Genomic DNA, 10955 nt, shown 5'->3' on the forward strand with positions numbered 1-10955 from the left:
TTGTCAGTCATGGTTGTACTATATTACCATTTGAGTATTTCTTCATCTTTGGAATACATATGTTCTGCACCTTCCTCATTTTCCCCAGAAATGCACGCCATTGCTGCTCCGCTGTCATCCCTGCCAGTAGCTCCTTCCAATTTACTTTGACCAACTGCTCTCTCTTATCATAGTAATTCCCCTTACTCCACTGAAATACTGCTACATCAGACTTTACTTTCTCCCTATCAAATTTCAAGTTGAACTCAGTCATATTGTGATCACTGGTTCCTAAGGGCTCTTTTATCTTAAGCTCCCTAATCACCTTCAGTTCATACATATCACCCAATTCAGTATAGCTGATCCCCTAGTAGGTTCAACAACAAACTGCTCTAAAAATCCATCTCTCAGGTACTCAACAAACTCACTCTCTTGAGATCCTTTACCAACCTGATTTTCGCAATCGACCTGCGTGTTAAAACCTCCCATGATGACCATAACATTGACCTTTTAACTTGCCTTTTCTATTTCCAGTTGTAATCTGTGGTCCACCTCCCAACCACTGTTGGGAGGCCTTCATATAACTGCCATCAACATTCTTTTACCCTTGCTGTTTCTTAACATCCCACAAGGATTCGACATCTTCCAATCTTAAGTCACATCGTTCTACTGATTTGATGCCATTCTTTACTAGTAGAGCCACACCACCCCCTCTGCTTACTGTCCTATCCCTCTGATATAATGTGCAACCTTGGACATTCAGCTCCCAACTACAACCATCCTTCAGCCACGATTCAGTGATAGCCACGATTCAGTGATGGCCACAACATTATATGTTCTATGTTCTACCGACCTCTGCATTTCTGGGATGTGCACCATTGTAAGAATTATGAAGCAATAATAATTGTTGATTTACTCATCCAAATATTAATCTTTATCTTTTTCTTTGCTATTTTGCAGTGTCTGTTTAAGTGGTTTTCTTGAATGACAGCTTCTTACCAATCAATCATTTACCTTTCACTAGCCTTAAAGTCATAGATTCATAGAAACTACATGACAGAAAGAGGCCCTTTGACCTATCTAGTCCATGCTGAACCATTTAAACTGTAGTCCCATTGACCTGCACCAGGACCTCAGCCTTCCATACCCCTCCCATCCATGTACCTCTCCAAACTTCTCCTAAATGTTCACATCAAAATTGCATCCACCACCTGCACTGGCAGCTCGTTCCACACTCTCACAACTCTCTGAGTGAAAAAGTTTCTCCTCATGTTCCCCCTAGATATTTCACCTTTCACCCTTAACCCATGACCTCTAGTTGTAGTCGCACCCAACTGCAGTGGAAAAGGTCAGTTTGCATTTTCCCTATCGATTCCCTTATAATTTGGTACACCTCTATCAAATCTCCCCTCAATCTTCTACATTCTAGGGAATAAAGTTGTCACCTATTCAATCTTTCCTGATAACTCAGGACCTCCAGTCCCGGCAACACCATTGTAAATTTAAAATTAAGGCTTGTCTATTTCCTGCTGAAGGGTCTCAGCCGGAAATGTTGACTGTACTCTTTTCCACAGATGCTGCCTGGCCTGCTGAGACCCTCCAGCATTTTGAGTGTGTTGCTTGTTTATTTCATTTGGCTAGAAGAACTAAAGCTCAGTTATTGCATATAGACACACAGACAGAATTTTAGGTTGCCTACTATAAAGTGCATGTGTTCTCTCGGTAGGGGCATCTTACTTACCTAAATTGAGAGAGAACCATGCTGTAGGTTGGTGTGAGTCCAGATCTGGAAAATCCCAGTTGCATCAGAGCTCTGCTGGAGATAAACCTACACAGAAACAAACAAGAGGTCCTCTGTAGCCTGTCCATCTGGGATCACCTTACGGTTACCTGGCAGCAGGCTTTTTTATTTTGGAGATGAATGCGGCAGGTTCAACCCTCCAGGTTGTGTTCGTCAGCCAAGTTGGCCGGCTGTCCAACCTACCATCCACCATCTGGAGTACTGGAGACCTAATATCCACCTTTGTCCCATATTCCTTATTAAATGTCATTTATAGAGAATCGTCCATTGCAGAATGACTGCAAGAACCATCATCGCATGGAGACAACAGCAAAGCCCTTCCAATTTAACCATCACTCCAGTTCAAAAAAATGACTTCCCATTGGCTTTCTAGAGCAACCAGCAATGAGCAATAAATGACAGCCTTGCTAGCGGTTCTAAAACATGTGTATGAATGAAAAACATATAAACAATTCACCCACAATTTGTGGAAGGTTGCTTCAAACTTCTACCATCCTTTGTATGTGTAAAAGTCTATTCTAGCTTCATTCCTGAATGCTCTGGGTTTAACTAGCAGCTTGTGGAATCTATCTTGAGGCACCAATCTTCATGTGAGTGACATTTAAGAATTAACACATCTTCCACTGTGTATTGCAATGGCATTGAACAGTCAAAGTTATGCAGCCTCTCTCCCCAAGAAGCATCAACTGCGCTTGCTTATGCCATTTCTTTGATCGGTCACAAGCAGAGTAAAAACGTCATAAGCCATCAGGGAGTTTTGGAGTTCCCAAACGCCAGCTGCTTCTTTGTTCTCAAGCCAATCATACCAGCACAAACCATGCCAGCAACTCACTGCCTGGCTGATATTCGAGCTCAGTGTTCCTTGCTGATGTAAGCGAGCAATCCAATGATGCGTTGATTTTATCACCTTTCTCAACATTTCTAACTACAAAAAAATTGTCCATTTCTTTCTGTTATTCATTTGTTAACTATGTAAAGGTCCCTTTCTTCTCCATGTGTCTCATGAATGAATGCTGAATGAGGGGGGAAATGACTGGTTTTCCAGTTCTTCATGAAGGACCTGTACTGGTCTATAGTGTTCTATGCTTTTCATTTATTTTATTCTCCTTTCCCAGCAGGATTTATTGAGATACTGCACAAAATAGGCCCTTCCAATCTTTTGAGCCATGCAGCTCAGCAATCCCACTAATTTAACTCTAACCTGAACAGAGGACAATTTACAAGGACCAATTAACCTACCAATGGGTACATTTTGGTATATGGGAGGAAACCAAATCACCCGGAGGAAACCCATGCGGTCATGGGGAGAATGTACAAGCTCCTTACAGGTGGTGGCGGGAGAAACCAATTTAGGTGGGATCACCAATCGCAATGAATCAATAACTTGCATTGCTATTAGGAGGTTTGAACTGTGAAACAAATTTTCAATTTTTTAAAATGATTTTAGTTTGGATTAGCTGACTGTAAGAACAAAGCACCCATGAATTGAGCGAAGTAGACTATTGTGATTTCAAGACTTTATCAGATAATACACCTGCTAACTACAATTTTCTGATATAGCTGGTAGTAAAATTTAACTGGAAAATAATTGGAGAATAGTTCAATCATGCCCTCACCCTGAGAACCAGTTGGAGGTATCGACATAAAGCTGCTGTGTACTTGATTGTTTTCTTTCTTTGAGATCTGATCCCTCCATTATCCTGGGGGAGACGAAACATTAAATGAATTGCGATTTCCTTGCAATCTGTTTTGTGTTGTTTCTTAAGAGGGAGATAATGTAAGACTTGGAGGACTGAAACATTCCAGATATGGCTAAAGGCTGAGTAATTAACAAACCACTTGGGGGGGGGGGTGGTAACAGACAGCAATAAACACAAAAGATTCTGCAGATGCTGAAAATTTAGAGTAACACACAGGACTGGGTGAAGGGTCTTGGCCAGAAACATTATGTTCCTTTGTTTCCAAAGATGCTGCCTGACATTTTAGTTCCCCTCTAATTTTGTGTGTGTAACAAACAAGTTGCTTACTTGCTCTCAGCTCCACAGTCTAACCTGAAGGGTATGAAGGAGTATTGAAGGACCAGGCGAACAGTAATGCAGTTTGATCCTTTCCCTAAGTAGAAAACTATCATATTTTGCCCCCCACAGAGCAGAAACAGGCTGAAGAAACCCAAGGGATTAAGTTAAAAACTGTCCTTTGTGGGCACAAGAGGGACAGATACTTCACAAGGTAAATGAAAGTACCTTCTGCCCTGTTCCACATTCTTTTCAGGAACTCACCTGGATCATCCTACTTGGAAGCTGATAGTTGACCAAGGGGTCTTTATTCTCCCATCAGTTTGCAAATTGACTGTGCCTTCTTGATGTCTTTGAAAATCCCAGGCACTGAAATTCAATTGAAAAACTACTTCTTGTGTTGAAGTTTCATCCAATGATCCATAAGACCATAAGACATAGGAGCAGAATTAGGCCATTCAACCCATCAGGTATGCTCCACCATTCCATTAGGGCTGATCCTGGATCCCACTCAACCTCATACACCTGCCATCTCACCATATCCTTTGATGCCCTGACTAATATGGAAACGATCAGCTTCTGCCTTAAATATACCCACGGACTTGGCCTCCACCACAGTCTGTGGCAGAGCATTCCACAGATTCACTACCCTCTGGCTAAAAGTATTCCTCCCTACCTCTGTTCTAAAAGGTCACTCTCAATTTTGAAGCTGTGCCCTCTAGTTCTAGGTACCCCACCATAGGAAACATCCTCTCCACATCCACCCTATCTAGTCCTTTCAACGTTCAAAAGGTTTCAATGAGATCCCCACGCATTCTTCTAAATTCCAGTGAGGAGAAGCCCAAAGCTGCCAAATGCTCTTCATCTGTTAACCCTTTACATTCCTGGAATCATCCTCGTGAACCTCCTCTGGACTCTCTCCAATGACAACGCTGCCTTTCTGAGATATGGGGATGTGTGATTCTCACTTTTCACAACAAAAAGCCTTACTTTTTCTTGGTATCACACACAAAGTGCTGGAGGAACTCAGCAGGGCAGGCAGCATCTATAGGAAAGAGTAAACAGTCAACATTTTGGTCCAAGACCCCTCATCAGGACTGGGAAGTCAGAATAAGAAGGTGGGGAGAGGGGAGCAAGGAGTACAAGGTGTAGGTGAAACCAGGAGATTGGGAGGGGGTGAAGTAAAGTGCTGAGAAGTTGGCTGGTGAAAGAGGTAAAGGGCTGTAGAAGGGAAAACCTGACAGAAGACCATGGAAGAAAGAAACAGAGGAAGATTAACAGAGAGAAGTGACAGGCAGGTAAGGGGATTGTGAGAGAGGGAAGCAGGAATGGGGAATGCTGAAGAGGAAAGCACAATTACCAGAAGTTTGAGAAATCGATGTTCATGCCATCAGTTTGGAGGCTACCCAGACAGAATATAAGGTGTTGCTCCTCCAACCTGAGTAGTGGCTTCATCGCGGCAGTAGACTGACATATCGGAATTACTTTTTCTTGTGCAGACATATCTATCACCTGAACTAAATGATCTGTTTTTGTAACTTCTGTATTAATATTTTTCTCCTCCTTAGCAATCCACAGCCAAATATTGAGCTTTCAATGCATTTTCTCATTACAATTTTGATTCACTGGTAACAGTTCTTGGACGCAATGAATATTTTTTATTTTGTTTCCTGTCTAATCAAGTTGCAAATTTAATTTAAAGAAATAATTTATTTCTTTAAATTGAATTTGCAACTTTATTCATGGTATTGAACCTATTCATACATACAGACCAGTGAATGTCATACTGATATCTGAAGTGTCAGTGGAATGATATATGGGTATTTATTTTATAATCAAATTCTCATGGTTCAATGTTCAAAGTAAATTCATTCTCAAAGTACATATGGTGGTTGTCCATCATGTTTGACAATGACAGTTAACCTGCGCGGGAGAGTTTTTAAAGTGGAAAAACTGTAGCACTGGGGCAGTTTCACTCTCTCAGCCCCAGAAGTCTGAGACCAGTGGTAGAAACAAGCATCAGAAACTGGCATCTTCCTTGGCCGTTGAGGATGACCATGACACCTTCTGTGCCTTGTCATGCTCTTTGCTCTCCGCGGGGCATTACAGTACCACCTTCCTGGCCATTGGATCTTACTGTAGATCTCATCCGCCCAGTCCGCCGAGGACGACTTTGCATGCTGGGACATGTCCCTCTCTTACCAAGATACGAGGCCGCTGGCTACGGTCACCCGATTTAGCCCGCCTGTCCAAGTGGCGTACTGGGGTGTGGCCGTTATTGCAAGCAAACAACTACTTGGAGCTGCAAGTGAGAGATGAGTGTCCGGTGAGTGAGCTGCCCTGAAATGGACATGACAAGCCCCTTCACCAGAGGTGCTATCCCTCTCTGGACACTCAATACTCCCCTAGAACATATACATCACTATATACTACCCTGAGATTCATTTTCTTGCTGGCATTCACAGTATGTGCCGGAAAACACAACCAAATCAATGAAAAACTGCACACAAGATGAACAAGCAACCAATGTGAAAAATATGCAAATTATCAAATACAAAAAAAAATATTAAATAAATATGTTTTAATTTATGCACTGCATGGTGTATGGTTTGAGACATATTGTTAACCAAAGCACCATCGTAATAACAGAAATCAGTTTAAATTTGATTTATACCATCAGTGGGGTGTACTAAACTAGAAATGGAACAACTAGTGTGGCTGAAAAATATTGTATGTCATTTTTACACGTAAATGAATATAACAAACTTTATATGACATACACTTTTCTTAACTGCTAATGTGAACTCCTGCTGTTATATGTAGCTCACAATATTGAAATTTAACACCTGAATTAGAAGTTTGAGTATCCATAGTTCAGCTCCAGAGAACTGAAGAACAAAATCCAGTTTACCATCCAGACCAGTCCTCCTAGGGGACCACAAACTTGCCATTGGGTTTGGAGGCTTGCATGCCTCAATGACAGGGAGAACAATGTGGGCTGGAATCAGGGCTTTATGCTTTGGCTCTTGGTAGGGTCAAACAGGTCAAAGGATAGAGGCCAGACTAAGAGTGGTCCACCGGTCCTCCAGGTTTGGGGATTCAGCTCAGGACTAACAACCTTGGTTAGTAAAACAAAACTGTTACAGAAACAGCAATGAAGAATCCTTCTACATCTGAGTCCAACAGTATTCTTCAGTCTCCACTCAGGGCTTGTGTGACTGACAGTAGTGAAAACTGAGAGGAAGCTACTGACATGGCGAAGGAAGCCCTGAACAGCATCAGAGATGGAGGACCTTCATTACTGCCCTAAAGGCCAGTGGTGTAACAGGCAGTAAGTATCCAGTCTGGTGCTGAGGGGAAGCAGCACAGAAGGTAGTGATGTGCATATCAGAGAAAAATCAACAACCACCCTCATTGCATGAAATCTGGAGTCACATCACTGCCTGGCCAGACAAAGACCAATGTTCCCTTTCCAAAGGAACATGAAACCCAATGGTGCACATGACAACCATGAACATTATTACTGATGCCACCCTTTGTTAGTTGCAAATGATTTATTTGAGTGAATTTATATCTGCATTGTACCGTAACAGTGTATGAATTGGGTCTTGACTCGGTGCTTCCAGTCTCCATGGCAATAAGTAGACAATAGAAATGGGAAGAGGAACTGGAAGTCTTGCTTTACAACTAAGCATGTGTTGGATATGTGCCTCACTGTTTTTCTGGCCAACACTCATCTTCTGCATTCCCAAGACATTGTTGGGTCCGGCAAGAGCAAAGATATTCTTAACAGGGCATAGGTTTGATGAGAGGAACAGGCCTGTTGGTACATGAAGTGCATTTTGAGGGTTTTAATGTGTTTCTGCCCATTTCTGGCAGAAGTTACACACATTGCAAATATGCAGCGGTGTGTCCAGTTACTACTCATGCGAACACCAGAGTCATTTCCCCTTCGCATCAATCTCAATGATGTGATCACATCATCAATGCTCTGCCTAAGGCCAGTAATTAGATCAAGAGATCAAGAAATTATTAGGTACCCAATAAAGAGGCCACTGAATGTATGTTCACGGTCTTCTGCTGTTGTAGCCCATCCACTTCAAGGTTTGGCATGTTGTGCATTCAGGGATGCTGTTGTAACACATGGTTATTTGAATTACTGTCACCTTTCTGTCAGATTGAAGCAATCTGGCTATTCTCCTCTGGCCTCTCTCACTAACAAGGCATTTTCGCCCACAGAAATGCCGTTCACTGGATGTTTGTTTGCTTCTCGCACTACTCTCTGTAAACTTCTGTGCTTGAAAATCCCAGGGAATCAGCAGTTCGTGAGATATTCAAACCAGAAGATACTTCTGATATAGAACATAGAATAGTACAGCACAGTACAGACCCTTCAGCCCACAATGTTGTGCCGACCCTCAAACCCTGCCTCCCATATAAGCCCCCACCTTAAATTCCTCCATATACCTGTCTAGTAGTCTCTTAAACTTCACTAGTGTATCTGCCTCCACCACTGACTCAGGCAGTGCATTCCACTCTCTGAGTAAAAAACTTTCCTCTAATATCCCCCTTGAACTTCCCACCCCTTACCTTAAAGCCATGTCCTCTTGTATTGAGCAGTGGTGCCCTGGGGAAGAGGCACTGGCTATCCACTCTATCTATTCCTCTTATTATCTTGTACACCTCTATCATGTCTCCTCTCATCTTCCTTCTCTCCAAAGAGTAAAGCCCTAGCTCCCTTAATCATCAATTATTCCACAGTCAAAGTCACTTAGATCACATTTCTTCCCCTTTCTGATCTTTGGTCTGAACAACATCTGAACCTGTTGACCATGTCTGCATGCTTTTATGCATGGAGTTGTTAATTAGATATTTGCATTAGTGAGCAGGTGTACCTAATAGAATGGCCACTGATCTTATGTGCCAACAGATAAAAGATGGTATTCATTAAGAGCTTCTGGAGTTTGAGAACCAGATTACAGAGTTTGGAATTATAATTAGCAATTGTTTTCTTGAATATGCATGTCCAAATCTGCAAACCTGCTGATGGAATTAGTGAACATTAATTGCTTTTAATCATAGTTCGGCATCATACAGAGTTTTCCTCACATGTCTAACTACAGAAAAAATTCTTCATCCATGAAGTCTCCTAAATCTTCACAAATACTTCTTCGGATCTCCAAGAGGACCACAATGTTGTTGTAGGATTTGGAGGCTTGCGTGCCTCAATGACCCAGAGAGTGATGTTGGCTGGAGTCAGGGCCTTATGCTTTGGCTCTTGGTAGGGTCACCCATGCTAAACCAGTCAAAGGGTAGAGGCCAGACTAAGGGTAGAGGTCCACCGGTCCCCCAGGTTCGGGGGTTCAGCTCATGGTTAACAATCCTGACTGGTCAAAAATGAAATTGTTATCGAAACAGCAATGAAGAAAACCTTCATGGCTGTCTTAATCACTAGCAGCATAATGGGCAGTAAGTAAGAACTTCTTCAGAAATGTAATTGCTACATGTTTGCAAACTTTGTTGGCAGTTAATGCAAAACAATGAAACTTCTTTGCGTTCTTCATAGCAGAGAAATCCAGCGCACGTCATAAAAAGGACAGTGCAGGTGACTTTTAATTTCTTTGATAGTTTTTATCATTTCCTTGATGACCTTTTTTTGTTCTAAGTCCTTTAGCCTGGAACCATCTGCAAGCATGTTAGGATGCTATTAGCTTGCTCAGCAGGGAAGGATAAGATCTTCTGTTGGGGCAACTGCTGTGAAATGCCAATTTGCTCTATTCTAAATAAAAATAAATCATTTGTTGCAATGTCCTACTTTTGCCTTTGTGATCAGTCCTTTGCATTTAGACAAGCAAAAAGCATATCAGTAGAAGTTTATAGCTTCAACATTTATGGTACTTATTTAGAGATACAGTCTGCAATAGGCCCTTCTGGCCCTTTGAACCATGCCAACCAGCAATCCCCCAATTTAACCCAAACCTAACCACGGGACAATTTACAATGACCAATTAACCTAGCAACCAGTATGTCTTTGGTCTTTGGGAGGGAAACTGGACAACCAGGAGGAAACCCATGTGGTCACAGGGAGAACGTCCAAACTCCTTACAGGCAGGAGCAGGAATTGAACCCGGGTCGCTGGTACTGGAAAGCGTTGTGCTAACCAATATGCTACTGTGCCGCCCCCAACATGAAAACATTCTTGCAAACTTGCCAAGCTCAATAAATAACATGTTGGAGTTATAATTACCAATTGTTTTCTTTAGCATTCATGTCCAAATCTGCAAACTTGCTTATGGAATTAGTGAACATTATATGCTTTTAATTATAGTTCTGCATCAAGTATTATAGAGATAGACATTTGGAAACAGGCTCTTCTGCCTGTTAAGTCTATGGCCGGTATTAGCCATCCATTGTTACTTTAATCACATTTATTCTTCTCACATTCCCACCAATTCCCCTGCAGATTCTACCACCCATCAACACCCTTGGGGCAATTTACAGTGGCCAATTAACCTACAAACCAGCACTGAGAGCGGTAAGCATAAAGGAATTGGGGGCTTACTGTTCTGGTTAACAACGGATGGTGCAATCCGGGTCATATGACGATCGAGGAATGAGGACTCCAGCCATATTCCACAGAGATACAACACTGGGCGTCACAGGAGGTTGTTCCTGCCTGTGGCCATTGAACTTTGCAGCTCCTCCCGTGGAGGGTCAGACACCCTGAGCCAATAGGCTGGTCCTGGACTTATTTCCATCTGGCATAGTTTGCATTTTGTTGTTTGATTGTTTGTGGTTTTTGTATTGCTATATTTATGCTCTATTCTTGGTTGGTGCAGCTGTAATGAAACCCAATTTCCCTCGGGATCAATAAAGTATATCTATCTATCTATTGTTAGCTTGTTTGCACATTGTTTGAACATCGATTTCTCGAACTTCCAGTAATTGCACCCCTCTGCCCCCGTCCTTCACCATTTCCTTCCTCTCTCTCTTTCTCTCTCTCTCTCTCAGCTTATCTCTTTACCTGCCCATCACCTGCCTCTGTTGCCCCTCCCCTTCCCTTTCTTCCATGATCTTTCATCCTCTGTTATCCCCCTTCTATAGCTCTTTGTCTCTTTCATCGATCAACTTCGCAGCTCTTTACTTCTCCCTTCCCCCTC

At 42.3% G+C, this 10955-nt stretch overlaps 1 long non-coding RNA gene across 1 annotated transcript in view; it reads left to right on the top strand.

Annotated features, from left to right (window-relative positions):
• Window positions 1-10641, top strand: part of LOC140203310 (uncharacterized) — a 136878-nt gene extending 126237 nt beyond the window's left edge. Inside the window, exon 3 of the long non-coding RNA XR_011887337.1 lies at window positions 10259-10641. This is a non-coding gene — a long non-coding RNA (uncharacterized lncRNA). The remainder of the gene's footprint in view (window positions 1-10258) is intronic.
• Window positions 10642-10955: the final 314 nt, after the last annotated feature.

Source organism: Mobula birostris, chromosome 9, assembly GCF_030028105.1.
Source record: "Mobula birostris isolate sMobBir1 chromosome 9, sMobBir1.hap1, whole genome shotgun sequence".
Lineage (NCBI taxonomy): Eukaryota > Metazoa > Chordata > Chondrichthyes > Myliobatiformes > Myliobatidae > Mobula > Mobula birostris.